The 17,637-nt window shown below is 41.9% G+C and overlaps 1 long non-coding RNA gene across 3 annotated transcripts in view; it reads right to left on the bottom strand.

Moving 5' to 3' along the window:
- Positions 1-17,637, bottom strand: part of LOC128408199 (uncharacterized) — an 80,201-nt gene that overhangs the window by 21,925 nt on the left and 40,639 nt on the right. The gene's annotated exons all lie outside the window — the stretch shown is intronic.

Raw genomic sequence — 17,637 nt, 5'->3', positions numbered from 1 at the left:
ATTTGCTTTCTTGCTGTGTGCATTGGTTTTGGTTTTAGCAGTCTGGTTGTGGTGATGGAGCAGCAGTTGTGGGATTACAGCACATAAGGAATAACTGTGTTAACCCTACACCCCCCCCCCAATGTCTAGGGTTGCCATACGTACGGATTTTCCTGGACATATCCAGAATACTGCAGTCGGCAGCAGTGTCCAGGCGGAAATTGGAGAAATGTCCCAGAAAAGCTGGAAGTATAGCAACAACTTTGGCTCAATAACTTTTCTGTCCGGATTTCACTGTTTGAAATATGGCGACCCTACCAATGTCATATACAGGTAGCAGCCATTTTAGTTGTGTCCAACTGATGTGTGATTGCTGATGCGCATGTCCTTTGGGGCATAATGGGGACCGGGCATAATGGGGTGTGGTGTGCTCATGCGCACTCTGACAATGCATGCAGTGGCTGGGAACAGAACCCATGTGTGAAATGGTCGCAGCCTTCATAGAAGTTTTAACTGGAGCCAATTGGCTCTGATCCAGCAAAGGTAAGAAGGAAGCGCGGGTGGTGCTGTGGTCTAAACCACTGAGCCTAGGGCTTGCCAATTGGAAGGACGGTGGTTCAAATCCCCGTGACAGGGTGAGCTCCCGTTGCTCGGTCCCTGCTCCTGCCAACCTAGCAGTTCAAAAGCATGTCAAAGTGCAAGTAGATAAATAGGTACCGCTCTGGCAGGAAGGTAAACGGCGTTTTTGTGCACTGCTCTGGTTTTGCCAGAAGCGGCTTAGTCATGCTGGCCACATGACCCGGAAAAACTGTCTGTGGACAAATGTCGGCTCCCTTGGCCAGTAAAGTGAGATGAGCGCCGCAACCCCACAGTCATTCGCAACTGGACTTACCAGTAACTGTCAGGGGTCCTTTACCTTTTAGAAGTTTATATGTGCATTCTATACTGCGATGTTTTCTATCCCTGGGGGTATGTGAAAAGGTTTCAACAGGCACACAGCAGAATTTATATTTTGCTTTATCGTAGGGGTGTTTTTTTAGTTACAGAAAACAACTCAAAGCTAAAATAGTATTATTAAGACTACCGCCAAATCATCTTTGTCCAGGAAGGGGTACACTGGCAAGACAAAACTCTCAAAAGGGGTACATGATTATTCTAAGTTTTGGGAAACACTGTTCTACTGAATTGATGAGCATAAAACATACAAGGCTCTTGACCTGGGTCTCTGCATCCAGAATTCTGGGGTTGACTGTGCAGCATGATTTTCAGCATTATGGGGAGATAGAAGGGGGACAGGCCCCCTTGATTTCCCCAGTGCCCTTGTCTAACACATTCTGAAATTATCTTAATGAAAAACAAACACCCTTCGAAAACAACCGCTTCAGTGGTGGGGGGCATTGGCTGAATGCCCTAATTAGAGCTAAACAAATCTGGGGAAAGCTCCCAACAGACTTACCATTCAAGTTTTTAACATTGAAGTCTGCACTTGAAAAGGGGGAAAGGAGACAGAAAGGTGTCGCAATAAACTCCATAAAACTATTACGGTTTTTTTCATATATCACTTAATTTTCATTGCTGGGACACCAAGAGCCAGTGATCATAGCTTGACTGTGATATGCCTAAAAGTCTCAGGAGATGAGCAAGAGCACTACTCTTGAGATCTTTAGAAGCCACATCCAAAATTCTCTTGTCAGTGCCCTGGAAAACAAATCTATACAACACAACATGTACAGCTTGACTCTGTTTCTACATAGATTGTTCAAAGCAAAACTGACAGAATAATTCATGGAGAGGTCACAGAGTGGGCACGGCTATTGACAGCAGTACATGAAGCACAGGAGACAAGATGGACATATTTAGGACATCTTTTATGAACGCCCAATAATAGCCTACCTAAACTAGATTTTTTTTTCCTGGGGAGAAAAGACATTTTTTTTCTTCAAGAGTGGGAACTGCTGCTTAAAAACAAACAAAACATCCTTTGGACAAAGCTCTTGCTGCCTGTGGTGCTCTTACTCATAAACTTATTTGGACTACGACGAAGAACAGGATAGCACAAATAAGCTAAACATTTGAATGTAAAGGACCATGAAACGTGATATACAGGTGATGATGTCCAGTGATGTCCAGTCCCTGTTTTGTGAAGCCAGCAGGTTCTCTTTTCCCTTTATAGTTTTTACTACCATACACAGTGATTTTTGCAGCTGCCACGAGACACAATCCAAATGGAACTGAAGAATAAGTCCAAAACATGGTAGACTTCAGTGCTATTACAATCTGTAAGACTAAAGGGCAGGTTCCTCACTGATGAGCCAGTTCAGTCAACCTACGTGCAAGTGAATACCTTTGTAAGGGGCTGAAAAAGTCAAATTACTAACTTGCAGCCTTGCTCTGCATGACAAATGATGATGATGATGATGATGATGATAATGACAACAACAAATAATGAGCTATTACTTTATCTGAATAAAGCTTTCAAAGGTAGGGCAGTCAAGTCCAATGAGGAACAGAAGCTGTTCAGTTTCTCGGCCTGTATGTTTCATTTCCTGATGAATGTATAAAAAGTCTCTCTCTAGTTGCAGGAATTAAAGAAGATCAACAATTGCTTCTGTAGATCAAATGGCAGAGCTTTTTTGGAAGGTCAAGTATTATTCTGGTTTATAGGATTGATTATATTTTAAGTAGGAATGCCAACTTAATTTTTCAGTCTAGCTTTATTGACAGTGGCGTATATTAAAATGTATGCTTTGAAGCTGGTAGATTAACATACAAATTTATGAGCACATGAGAATTCTAGCATTTTAAAGAAAATCAAAGTATGAGCACAGCAAGAAAATCCAAATACACTGTGTCGGTCAATGACCACTTATGCTTCTTTTTGTATGTTTCCTATCATCTACATTTATATATTTTCATAATACATCAGCTGACATTCAAACAGTGTCATCCCATTGGAGCAATGGGACTTCCCTTAGCCTATCTGCCCCGTTACAGTTCCCCACATGCCTCCACATCTCTTAAATAGGATTGGGAAACTCCATGGAGCAGATCTGGGGGGCAGGGAGAGGAAGGGGAAATACTGTACTGTCACATCTGCTGATGCAACACTGGATATTTCCAGTTGTACCTAGGATTTGAAAGTGCAAATGTACATTCACAGAGTTGGACTATTTCACATGCAATTATACATTAAGCACAGAATGTATTTTGTTCTTGGCTGGATTTTCAGATACCAAGCCAGCTGTGGGTTGTTTTATGCTGGTTTACGCTCTTCTAGGCTAAGACCTAAGAATCACCAGGGCATGAGATGGTTTTGGCACTTTTAAGGATTAGATCCAGGACTCAAAGAAGTCGGTGGAAAGACTCATAGCCAAACAACTCAGTATAATTCAGGAAATGATAACGGTGTCCTGAAGGTGCCTGTCTGATGCTGTAGCAAGTGACTCAGTTCAGCTGTGTTTGTAGGTTGCTAAGGAATGGCCCACAAGCCCCAAGAAATCAGCCTCAAATCCACTTTTGTAAGTAGTCATTTACTGCACCTTGTACAGCTTCGCTCCTTTTGGGCTAGAATTTATGTCTTCGGTCCTGCAATTAAGTCTGTACTGTCTCCATAAAGTAATGGGATATACATGCTGTACAGACGCTATCACTTTATGGTAGGATAGCTGCTGTCTGTCTCTTGGGAATCAGTGAACAATTTTTGTGTGTGAGTGTAATAGGATTTATTCTTCATCCCCTGAGGGTGAGTCATTGGGGAGTAATTGGATTTATATTGTAGGAATATCCTTGCAGTCTCTTTAAAGGGTATAATAGGATTTAAGCCATGTCTCCTGGTTTCAAGGAATGGTTCACAGACCAGTGCAACTGACTATCTGTGCCACAGGTCAGAAGTACAGCTTACATTTAGATGCCACATAATGGATTAATTAAAAGTTGGACATAATGTTAGCCACCCCAGTTTGATATCAGCTATGGTAGCACCCTTGAAGTCTTTCTGTTCAGTCTATTTTTCCTTAGAGCCTGTGCGCTGGAAGTCAATAGACTGAATCATACCTTTAAAGAACTAAAGCATATTTGCCCATGATGTTTTCCCTGCACAGCACTGATCATTCTTTTCCAAAAGTACCAATGCAAGTTATTACCCGTTTGCAGAATTAAATTCAGAAATAGAACTCTTGAAGGGCACTAAAATCCACTTGGAGCATTCTTTCTTCTTCACCCAATCACAGCAGCTTAGCCTCTACTCAACAGTAATTTTAATTGCTGCTCTTAGTAGAGTTTCTGATTTGCAGTGCAGTGGAGGAGTGAGGACACTTTAGGCACTGAAGACAGTATTAGTGACTGCTAGATAGATTGTAATATGCAATTACAACTGTTCTGGATAGAGAGGGGCAAACTTAAAAGTTATTCCCAATAGAAATTTGATTGCATTTATATACCATTAAGATATGACATCAGTCTGGAGCCTTAAAAAATGTGTGTTTGTTTGTGTGTACATGTGTGAAAGAGAGAACTGTGCTGTAATGCATGTCTTGGATGAAGGCATTTGAAGGACTTGCTTGGAAGCCGCAAGAGGGGAAATTTCTCCATTCGGTGTGGGGCAAGGCCCCTCTGTGTCGCCTTCTGCTGCTGCTCTAAAGAGGCTCACATTTATTTATTTTTGCAAAATGCGTATTAAAATCACAAAGAGTATGTGAATGCTGAATCGGGTATCTTGCTTGATCTGATACTCCACATGAAATGCCAGGAGCTAGGCAAGGAATGTGTCTGTTCAGTGTGCTAAACAGTGCACTGGGCACTGTTAACAGCAAAAACAACAGCAACAGTCCTACAGACGCAGCTGAATGGAGTTACTTTCTGCAGCATAAATCAGACTCCTTTAGAACTGTTACAGTCTCCAGAAATATAGTGAGTTGTTCCAAGTCTAGCTGTTAAAGTTACTGCAAGTATTTCTATTGATTTCTAAAGACTCTCAATCTAATTTTTGCAAGTTGCCAAGTGTGACTGCTTGCAGACAATCTCAGCCTGAGCATGATGCTGGAAGCACTCCCTCCAAAAGCCCAGCATGGTATTGTCACCATCAGGAGGGGCACAACTGTTTTCGGTCAGTGCAGTGTTGTGTGGCTGACACATTCTTTGACCTGTAAATGGAGGAAAGAAACTTCCAGGTCACTGCAGATCAGCATCATGTGTGGACGTGGTGTGGCAAAAGTATACTCCTCACTTTAGAACATCTTCTCTATGGTTAACACACTGGATAGAGTGGGGGGGGGAGAGAATTGCTGGTGGCTACAGATTAACATATTGAGTTTTTTGTTTTTGTTCTGCTACAGCAGCCTAACAAGGCTTCTACTCTGAAATTCATTTCCACTGAAGGAATGAAAAAATGGAAGATGCAACTAGTACATAGAATAAACATGGGGACTCTGTGGTCTTCCCCAGTTTTTGACATTCCTTTCATTACTACATTCAAAAAAGGGAGTATATTAAATTTATATAAAAGCAGAGATTGAAAAGCAGTTAAAACAAAAATAAACAAAACAACCACCACCACCACCAAAGGACTTCCAAAAGAGAGAGGGAAGCGCTGCTCTTTCTCTTCGTAATCAATTAACAAGATTCTCCATATCATTACTTGAGAGTCTCTTGACAACACTTCCATGCTGGTGACAAACTTTTACTAATTAAAACCACTCTAACCAATAATCCAGTACATTTAATCAATTTTCTACAAAGTGTGTATATAAATTAATTTTAAAGACAAACATTTTAAATGTCAAATGTAAAGGAAACATGATTACCCAAACCTTTCATTCATCTCACAGGCCAGAAACTTTTAGACTATTATTTCTTGGGTACTCAGCAGGTAATACCGCCAGCAAAACTAAAACCTCCTAACTTCCTGCAATGTTTTTGTGTTTTAATTCTCCTAGTCAGGCTGTCTGGGGAGTTCTGGCTCTCAGTGGAAGCTGAGTGACTTCAATCTTTCTTGTCTTTCAGATTTTTTGGGGGGAGGCTACCTGCTTGGATTTTGTTTTTAATAACCTGTAATATGAGAAGACTGGCCCTTGGGAATGAAGGGATTACTGTCAAATATCTTTTCCTATTTGCTGGCCTTTTAGAGGCTTTATTCACGTTAAAACCTGGAAAAGCTGGAGGATTAGCTGGGAACTGAAGGAGGGATGTGAATCACTGGTTTGGGATTTTCAAGGACTAGAGCTTTGTATAAAACCTTTTGTGAAGCAGGGCAGGCCCCAAATATCAACCAACTTCAAATGAATATAATCTGGTGGGGAATGTCTATTGAATTCTAATTAGGTTTTTGAAAATTAACTAGTTGGATGCCCCCCCCCCCTTTCAAGTAGGCAATCTTAGCCAGTCTCTATGCAAATGTACAATATTTTTGTTCTGTTGTTCTGGAGAGCTGGGCATCCAGCCAACAAGAGGAAGCCCTGTGTTTTAAGATTTCCTGCTTCTTCTCTAGCAATAATAGACAACAAAACTTCAGACAGCAAGCAAGGGGAATGTGCGATGGGTCATAACATTGCCTCACAGTTGGCTATGATTAATCCAAAATTCTCAGCAGCCTTTTGGGCAGTGGAACAGAGTTATTCACCAATGCTTCCAGCAGGGGCAGACTTTGATAATATTTCATAATATGGTGCCCTGTGTGAGCCAAAATTTGATGCCCCCAAATGGATCTTCTCAATTACGGATCTTCTCAATTTTGCACTCCCTTGGCTCAATGCCCTGTGTAGGGGAACCACCCACACGGCCCTAAATCTAGCATATCTTCAACAATGAACACCAGATGCCCCCTTTGGTGCTAACCTCGGTTCCCAAATCCCCTTCCCTCTGCCAGCTTGCCCATCCCCAAAGGCCCCCCCCCAAGCCTGGGCTGAGCCAACACAGTAGGTATGCATTCTCAGGGCAAAGCCCCGAGCTGAGCTCTACCAAGGGACAGAGGGCCTTTGCTTCTTTCTAGATCTGTCTGGGTTCTTCATTCCTCTCAAAAGTGATAAGTTGTGAGATAGAACATTAAGGAGCTAGTGACTGAACACTCATGCGCAGCATATCTATAACAAGGTCCCCCAGCACTTTGGAACTAATGCTGCAGTACAGTTGCTGATGGGACTGAGCATATGTCAGCATTTGCTCAGAGATCTGTACTGGTTGCCTAGCTGCTACCAGGCCAAGCTCAATGTGCTACTTTCAGTATATAAAGCCCTTAACAGCATAGGACCAGTTGGCTTGTGGAATTGACTTAGCCAATCTGTGTCCACGTAACCACTTTGAGCTGTGGAACGGGCGCTGTGGTGGGTACAATTTATTAAGTCTCGAAGCGGATAAAATAAGAGCAGCTAATACTTGCTCCAAACTTGCAGGAAATTGGTTAGTGCAGCAACACCCATCCTTTAGAACTTCCTACCTACTGACATCGGTCAGGCACCTTTCACTTTTGCCACCTGCTTAACACTTTTATTATTATTTTTTAGGCGAATCTATCCTGACACATAGGGGTTACATGTGTTTTGTTTCTTTTCGCTAGTGTTGCTTCCTAACCATCTCTTAAACGTTTTAAATACCTGTTTTTAATCAGGGTTTTTTAAAATCAACAGTATTAATGTTTTATATTACATACAGGTTTTTTTAAAAAAGCAATTTTGTCAATTAGTTAAATAATATTAATAAATAATATTAATTAAATAATATGTGAACAGAAGTGCCTTCTTGTAGGATCCAAGCCACTTCCTACATCAGCTGTCCAGTGTTGTTGCAGGACAGGTCATGAATCTGCCTGCTGCTCAGCATAACCCAGCTCCGATGAATGTCTTTCTGCTCCATTCTTGCCCACGGGGATTGTGCTGCCTTGAGCAGCCCCACCCACAAATGTATTCTCTCAATTCCCCCTAGATATGAATAAGGCAGTTGACAGTCAGAGGTCATGGTGAGGCCTTAGGCAATTCCCCTCCTCTTCCTCTCCCTTCCGGGCTAATAGGAACATAGGCACTGGCGCCAGGTAGCCCAGGCCAGCCTTCCCAAGCCTAGTGCTCTCTAGGTATTTGGGACCACAAATGCTATCAGCCCCAACCAGGGCAATGCTAGCTGGGGCTGATGGGACTTGTACTCCAGATCATCCGGAGGGCACCAGGCCAGGAAAGGTTGGCCTATGTTACTCTGTCTGGAAGTGTTTCTCCTCCCTACCATGGGCCCTGCTACAACAAGAAGATTTGACAAGACTACTTGCTCCCTTTAAGCAGCAAGGAACGCAGTAGCCAGAGAGCACTGTGTGCAGATGGTAGCCATGACTTAGAAAGTTCTGCAACAGTGTATTATTCTCCAACGCTATATACACTTACCTGGGACGAAGACCCACTGAACCCAATGGGCTTACATCTGAGCAGAAAGGCATGTATACGATCATGCAGTTAAGTCACTCTTTAGTCAGGGCTTATCCACACTGACCTTTTGCCTTGCTCTTAAAGTGTGGCAAGAGGTCCGTGATTTAAAACTCTGTGTCTGAGCATTGTTTTTGTTTTTGTTTCGCTTTGTTTGCCTTTTGCCCCAAGCTTTCCATTCGAAAACTCACTCTTTTAAGCTGAATCAGAGCAAATGTCAATTCAGGTTTTTCCATGGATTGCTGCTTGCACTGATTCAGCTTTAAAGAGCAGGTTTTTGCAGAGAAAGCTCCAGAGTAAAAAGAAAGAAGAAAATGGGGGGGGGGCACTTGCATACAATGCTTTAAATGGCAGACCGTGCCTGGAAACAGTGGGTGAAAGGTGAGTGTGGTTAAACCCATAGTGAGTTTCTCACAGTACTTTAAATGAGTTACATTTAAAACAAACAAAATGTGACCTAATGTGAATAGGCACTATAAATAGCTAAGACATGAAGGATAAAGGGCTTCTGGTTACAAATTCCAAACTAGTTAATTTTGAGGTTCAATCCAGCGAAGTAAATAATGAAAATATGCCATTGGAAATCAGTGAACTGAAGTGCAACTATGTTTGGCTGGACTGATCCCCTTGTTTTCTGAAAATACTGCAATTGTCAGAGAGCAGCTATACAGAAATCCGACTTGAATGGGAGTAGGTGGAGTATTTGAGATTTAATTGTGATTCATTGTGTTAATTTCTGTTGTGGCTTTCTATTTTAAAAAATCCCTCCTTCCTTTACCATGCAAGCATTGATGTCAGCCACATTTACAGCAATTATTCAACTCTTAAGTCACATAAAGAAGCTTGGCTGGTGAACTAGGACATTACAGAATCTAAGAACAGTCAGCATTTTTGTCCCTTTCCCCCTTCATCCCAACTCTAAATAGTACCTCTCCTTTTCAGATTGAAAAGCTTTGATTCCTGACAACCAGCAGAAAGCAAATCACAGGTTTTTAAATACCTTATAAATTCCTTTTATCTCCGAATCTTGTATATACTGCTGCTGATTCACAAATTCCAATTAGTAACTTGTTTGTATTGCAACTAATGGTAGCAACAGAAAAACTAAATACATAATACATCACAAAACTAAATCACTAAACCAGGACAAAATTAATATTTTATCAACTCAGATGATTAGAGTGGGATGCAATTTAGCAGTTACAAACAGTGCACAAGATACAGTGAACAAGGAAGGACATGCAAGAAAATACAAACTTCCATACCAACTAAACATTGGAGCAAAGCAGAATAGGGTTTTTGGCACCATGTGAAGAAAAAAAACAGTATTTTGATGAAAGAATGAAGGTAGGATGTAAGAGCAATGGGAAGGAAGCAAAATACCAACATTTAGGGCAATGAATCCTCCTCCAAGTTTGGAGAGGCATATTCTAATATCACTTTTTCTTGCACATCTATTTCTTCTTATTTCCTTAATGATCTACATGTCCTCTTATCTAATATTGCAGTTTGTGGGGTCAGCTCTCTAATATCACAAGTTCAGCATCCAATTTCTCCTTTCATCTGCTACTTCCATCTAAACATGCAACAACTAATGTCTGCTTGGATTTATGTGCTGCTCAGACGTACTGGAAAAAAAATCTTGCTGATGTAGTGCTATTTATCAGAAACAGTTCTCCTTTCTTAATTTGACTGTGTTTATTCTGTTTCTTTAATTGCTACAGATCAGGCAACAGAACAACAAACTCTGATGTCCTCTCATTCCACATACTAATTAATTCATTGACCGTGATTCTGGACTGCTTGTTTTCCTACTGAAGCAGCATCTTTCTTTTTCTGAAAACAAAATTAATTTCTCTACAACAAAGTTTTGAAATGAATAATTCTGAGTGTGATAGGACGGCACCCTCCCTTTTCATGCTTGGTTCCAAAATGAGGAAATGGACTGGGCTGGAGAGAGTCCCTACAGGCAGAACAGAACCTTGAGCTATGCAGCAAAATCCTCCTTTTTAGAAATAAAAGTTAAGCAAATGGGTTAAATCTTTTGCTGCCATATTCAGCATTGGAAAGAAATATGAATAGCTACAGATTAATACTGTGGTGCTGAGCTAATTTATTATGTACCAGTCAGATGAGAAGAAATCCGTAATTCTGGGCATTTGCTATTCAGTACAATGTTGGGTGTGTTTGGACAGTTTTGAGTTAAGAATCCAGTAGCCACTTTCACTAACCATAGCATTAGCAAAAGCTGACTTCTGCCACTGGCTTAAATTATGCAAATTGCATATATTTGCACATTTTGCATAATTGCTTCTGTTAGATGTGAAGAATGCAAATAGTTTTCGCTGAGTGTGTAAGCCCTCTCTCATGACCACTGGAAATACTGCAGAGATCCTGCAGTAAGTTTTGAGATTTCACAAAACATTTTCAAGATCACCTTTGAAGTCTTAAGGACTAGAAATATGCTTTTTTCAAGACTTTTCTTTCTTTCTCAGGAGACTCTCAGGATGCTGAATTTTGAGTTTAATATCAGCAATGGCATTTGCAGTACATTTGAAGAATCCACACATCTATGACCATGTCCTCAAATGGAGGGATATACCACCATAACACACCAGATGCGCAATGCAATGTTTTGAAAAGCTGTTGCCAGAGTTTTACCTTTCATAGAACAAAAGACTGTATGGATTTTTATCCCAAATTTGGACAAAATGTTGTGATTCTTTTTACATCCCGACCCAGATGTTTCACTTTGCGTAGGCCATTAATCTGAGGCTACTGCTGTGCTTACCTTATGGCGACTCAGCTGAGGCTGCAATCCTCTACCTACTTTCCTTGGAGTAAGCCCCATTGTAATGAATGGGACTTACTTGTTAGTAGGCATGTAAAGGACTGCACTTATAGCCTGTAGTCATTCTGCAGTATGGAGCAAATAAACCAGGGGCTCTCCACCTGATCAGGAAATGCAGCTTCATCTTTAACATCCATAGCATATCCAGAATGCATATTGAAACTTGCTTTATGTTTATATTGGCACATAGTTTCTATATTGTACAGAAACAGTTTTTCTGATAATGCTTTAACTAGTGAAATGTCTGTGCAGTTTTACAAAAAACCATTTCTAGCTTTTTTGCGCAACTTTTTGAAGGGATTTGGCCGACCTCAGTGCAATTAATTAATTAGAACTTGACAGTTAATTAAATAACCCTGGGGATTGCCTCAAAAGGAACCATCCTTCCAAACTCAAGACCTTCTCTAGGCTATGCAAAATCCCCACTGCACCCTCCTCTTCCCTGAAGCTGTCTTCCGTATATCCCACGAGAGACAGCCATGAGTGGTAAAACCCAGGAGCATCACTGATATAAGCAGAAAGTTCCTACCTTATTTAATTAAAGACAGTTTGTTTCTCTAATGCTCTTCAGACTGCCAGAGAACTGAGATGTGCTGGCAACCACACACCTTTCCTAATGAAATCAGGGCTGGCTGAATAATGTTTTGAATCCAGGACACCTGTGCAGAGCTGAAGTCTCTTTGTGAAAGCATCTGACAAATGACAGCAACATCCCTGCAATGGCAGACAATTCCCTCCACCTCCTTTTCCCCATCTCCAGTTTATTGATTGCAAATGCAGGCACTAATCACCAAGTTCCATGTAGCTCACTAGGACAATGCCTTTCAAGCTAGCCCTTCAAAACCTGTTCACGGTCTCGAACACTTTTCATAATAATGGGGGCCCTGTCTCCTCAATCATAATGATCTGCATCTCTCACAGCTGTTCGGTCTGCTTCTCTTGCACCAGACCGGCACCTTCTGGCTGAGAGGTTCCTACATTTTTATTGCTAAGGTATCACTGCACTGCAGGGCTGGCTTCTCCTAGCAACCACTACATTCATCATGGTAGATTAATGGAAGCCAGCAAAGCTACCTGAGTACATACATACTACACATGCGTCTATGAGAGCGGTAGGTAACTAGTGCGAAAGTGTCAACCCCATGTCCCAAGCCCACATTTGCCAAAAAAGCACGGCGGGGGGAGAGGTGGCAGGGCACACTTAAGGGGAAGGGATCAGCAGGCAAGAAGACTGATTCTTAACCCCTCCTGCATCCAGCAATTCTCCTTTGCAAGTATCTGGGGGTGGTTAAAGCTGCCCTGTGGGATTTGCAGAGAACTATTAGTGGGTGGAGGGACACGAGTGGCACAGTGGTCTAAACCACTGAGCCTTTTGGGCTTGCCGATCAGAAGGTTGGCGGTTCGAATCCCTGTGACGGGGTGAGCTCCTGTTGCTCGGTCTCAGCTCCTGGCAACCTAGCAGTTCAAAAGCACGCCAAAAAGTGCAAGTAGATAAATAGGTACCGCTCTGGCGGGAAGGTAAACAGCATTTCCGTGCACTGCTCTGGTTTTGGTGTTCCGTTGCATGCCAAAGTGGCTTAGTCATGCTGGCCACATGACCTGGAAAAACTCTGCGGACAAACACTGGCTCCCTCGGTCAGTAAAGCGAGATGAGCGCCACAACCCCAGAGTTTTCTGCGACTGGACTTAACTGTCAGGGGTCCTTTTCCTTTACCTTTTTATTAGTGGGTGGAGGCAGGTTAAGCACACATGCCTATCCACTGATGGTTCTTAGCCTCCACAACAGCATTATTGGGATGGGAACAGGATTGAGAACCCCTTATTTCCCTTGTAATGTATAGTTTGAACCAGTGACTTTAGATCCCTGAATTTTGACTGCACAGGGATCCTCAGTCATTACATTAAACAACAAAAGAACCAAGTTTTAAGATTTCATAGGTCAAACCCAAATACTGTACCATACCATATTTTGTAAAAGTTGTCAAACAACTGAAGCAAGCAGCAAAAAAGCAAGCACATTTTATAATGAAAGCAATGATCTGCAGTCTGAGAATTCTCAGTTCTAGTAGCAGATTCAGATTCATCTCAAATTTCTTTCTAATTTATGGCTATGAATTTGGAATGGAAGTGCACATTGTTACGTTTTCAACGAGCAACTCTTGCACAAAAGGGAAAACCTCTTGGATATTCCAGACACTACTCTTGAGTAAGGAATCTTATAGCTGCAGCTGAATATGACAGTAGTCAGTAACATTGCATGGTTACATTATGTGACTTAATTTTAGATGGTTTGCAAATAACAAATCACCATTGTCATCTGTAATGATGATAAAAACAAATACTTGAACTTTCATTATTGATGTTTCCCCCTTAGACATCTTAGCTTTAGAGTTCACTGTAGCCTAAAAATTAGACTGTAAATATAACATGGGGAGCAAGTAGAGAAGACATTGGGAATGAGTGGGAAACAGATTATTCTCTTTTTTTCCCCATCCCAAGACCTAATGGAAGTGTCTTCTTCTGTGTACTGCACTTTAAGATGAACACATCAGAATAGGTTCAGAGGAGGGCAGTGAAGATGGTCTGTGGTACAGAAACTAGTCCTCTGAGAAACAATCAAGGGAACTATGTTTGTTTAGACTGGAGAAGAGAAGAATGAGGGAAAGTATTATAGCACTCTTCAAATATCTGAAGGGCTATCACATGGCAGAGGGCAAGACTAGATCTACTAGACTTCACAGGAAAGTAGATTTCAGTGGAATATTAGGAGAAACTTCTTAATAGTATGGATAGTTTGACAATGGAAACAATTACAGAGGGAGGAGGCTCTCCCTTGCTGGAAGTCTTCAAACACAAGCTAGACAGCCATCTACTAGGCTTTCCTAAGCCTGGAATTCCTGTATTTATTTGTTTATGGTGTCCCTACACCATCCAGTTCTCTGGGCAATATCCCAAAATATTTTTAAAATATAATATCAAAAATAAAATGCAAATAAAATGGCCCAGATCATGCATAATGATAAGTCAAACCATGGTTAGGTGTGAACAAATTAGGACACGGGGACCCAAAGCAAAAATTACAGCAGCTTCACTCTTACCCTGGTCCTGTGCTGCTGTGCTAACTGAAACTATGTCATGGCTTGGCTTTACATTAGATCTGAACCTTGTTCCATTCCAGACAAACCATGAGCTGTAACCAAAGTTTGTTCTTGGCTGACCACTTGTGGCTTGTTTTGGAGCAAAAACCATGAGCCCAGGTTCAGATGAAACCAAACTTTATTTTAGCATCAGATAGCATGGTACCAAATTTCTTCAACCTTGGGTCCCCACATGTTGTTGGATTACAACTCCCATCATCCCTCACCACTGTCTAAACTGGCTGGGGATGATGGGATTGTAGTCCAACAACATCTGGGGACCCAGGGCTGAAGAATTTTGCTGGTACAGGGCATTTAGTTCTGGAATGCCTAGCAATTAAGGGACCCTTTTAAAGCAACCTGAACCAAAATTACCACCAGAAAGAAATATATTGTGGTATAAATGAATTCTGAACCAAATTGCTTGTGTTTAGAATCATGAGAAGGCACTAGGGAGCTTCACAGCCATATGTGGCTTTTGCTACTTTTACAATTTGAAGATCAGAGATTAAATTGTAATGAAAAGCAGCTCTCCTTGCCAGAAAAAAAATTAGAACCTCAATTTGTCTGGGCCCCAGTTCACCACTTGGGTTATTCTGTTTTGTCTTTTAAGACTGCTAATTCTCTGAAACAAGGACTGTCCATATGGGTTTTCAAAGTGTCTTTTACAATAGGGCCATCAGGTGCCATTGTAATATGAGTTGCCATTGGCGGTGTATCAGAATTAATCACTCTCATAACCCTCCTATACTTGCTTCTGCAGTAGACAATGGTGTTCTTCCTACCAAGCTGTTTCAATCTCTTTGTTTCCCTACCCCAACCATGGCTCCCAACCCAGGGAGGTGAAAATTGGCTCCTATCTCTTTCTGGCTTTTGGAATAAAAAGAAGTACTAATTAAGAAAATTCATTAGGAAAAGTTAATCATCTCTCTCACTGTCTTGGGTTTAACAAACCTTCCAAGCATGAAAAGGGATTGGGAGCTACTGCAGTCCCCAATTAAACCAGCCCTTCTCTGTTGTCTGTTTGGTAAAGCCTGCTTTGCCTTCAGCACCAGGGATAGTGAAACTGAATATTATCTGTTCCGGCCCCTCCTGAAAGCACACATACACTAATTATGCAACTGAAATATTAAAGTGTGAATTTCTGTTATTATTTTTTTAATGTACTTCTCTCTCTCTCTCTCTCTCTCCAGTTACCACAGATAAATAATTGGGTGTGTTTCACCCCTCTCCCAGTTTTAGAATTTTGAATCCAAATGTTTAATCAGAGACTGTGAAGTGTGGCTGGAACTCACAAGATGTGTATGAAAAGTGGAGAACTTATGGTAAGGATGAGGACAACAAGACTGAGATTATGGGACTGGACTGACATCTTGCATATTGATAATTTCAGTTTTTGCCATTCAAAATAATAATAATCAAACACCAGTGCACACTTACCTGGGAGTAAGAGCCACTGAACTTATGTCTGAACACACATGCATAGGACCGCACTGCAAAAAATCTCATTAACTAGAAAAGGGTTGGGTGGGCTAAGCAGGGTTTGCTGTGTTGCTGTGCCTCAGTTCCCTGCATTGCTCTTCTGCACAACTACCAGAATCAGGGGGCAAGTAAATAGAAGCAAATTTGTTTCTTTCGCAGGGCACACAATTCTGTTTCTTTCGGCAAAGGAAATACAATCTTGCATGCTCCATACCAGGAGTCAGCAAACTTTTTCAGCAGGGGGCCGGCCCACTGTCCCTCAGACCTTGTATGGGGCCAGACTATATTTTTTTGGGGGGGGTGTGAACGAATTCCTATGTCCCACAAATAACCCAGAGATGCATTTTAAATAAAAGGACACATTCTACTCATGTAAAAACACCAGGCAGGCCCCACAAATAACCCAGAGATGCATTTTAAATAAAAGGACACATTCTAGTCATGTAAAAACACGCTGATTCCCGGACTGTCCGCGGGCCGGATTGAGAAGGCGGTTGGGCTGGATTGGGCCCCCGGGCCTTAGTTTGCCTACCCCTGCTCCATACTGTAGATTCCACACCTTGTGAGAGTCTGGTGCCTTCCAAAACTGCTCCTTGTCATCAGCAAATTGCCCTGACCACATCAGAGCTAAGAGGATTGACATTCACTCAATAATAGAGGCTACTCAAGTGGTTGCCAGGGGCAACAAGCTTCAAAGGGCGCCTTCAGGAACACACATTCCTTGTGCTTTCTTTGGAGATTTGTGGCAAAAGGCAGAAAAATGGAGTGGAAATTGCATTTGGAGAGTTAAGGGAGACCAGGAAAGAAAACCCCTTCACTTGCCCCCTCCGCTAGTTTTCAGCGTTGAGTATTTGAGGTGGCGGTAGGAGTTGACATTTTAAGTCTGCCTCTCTGAGTCTGCTGGTTTTCCTTAACCTCCACTTTCTCTTTTGAAAACAAGTGAGCTGTTCCACCCTACCCTAACATTCTGCCAAATTCTATGCATTTACTCAGAAGTAATTTCCACTGTGTTCAATAGAGCTTACTCCAGGTAGGCAGAACTAGTATTGTACTTTTAGAGAATGGGCGAGGGAACTTGTGGTATTCTAGAAGTTGCTGGACTTCAAATCCCATCATTCCTGACCACTGGTCATGCTGGCTAGGGCTAATAGGGGTTGGAGTCTAGCAACACCTGGAGGACTGCAGAGTCACCATCCACCCCTACAAATCATTCATTTATTCCATCTATATACCACCTTTATCTTCCAAGGATCTCAAGGTGCCCCCCCAATTTTATCCTCACAACAGCCCTGTGAGGTAGGTTAGGGTAAGAGATGGTGACTGGCCCAAGGTCACCCAGTGAACTTCATGGCTGAGTGGGGATTCAAACTCTGCTCTCCCAGATCCTAGTCCAGCACTCTAACCATATGGCACACTATTTGGAGGTGTCCTTTTCCCCCCTCCCTGGGAATGGGATGGAACTTGACCTGGCTAACATTTAACTTGTACGTTCAACCTGTATTATGAGAGATATTAGACTAAGGAGTACTGCCTCTTTTAGTGGTAAGAGGGGATTGAGGAGGAGGCTGGTGCAGTGACTGATGTGTAACAAAAATACAATGTGGACTGCTCAGTTCTTTAAGGCATGTAAACAATGCTCTGTTGTGCAGTTGTGCAGTGGTGGTGATCTAGGATATAGGAGAACAGTATTTGCATAAGTCAATGTTCTACTGTTCTGCATATAATATGGTTGTGGAAGTGAGTTGCAAATTTTCATCTTCCCTTCTTCTATGGTGCCAAGAATACCTTG

This window comes from Podarcis raffonei, chromosome 2 (genome assembly GCF_027172205.1).
Source record: "Podarcis raffonei isolate rPodRaf1 chromosome 2, rPodRaf1.pri, whole genome shotgun sequence".
NCBI classification, from domain to species: Eukaryota; Metazoa; Chordata; class Lepidosauria; order Squamata; family Lacertidae; genus Podarcis; species Podarcis raffonei.
Note: the sequence above shows the minus strand (reverse complement) of the source record. Positions and strands in the feature narration are given on the sequence as shown.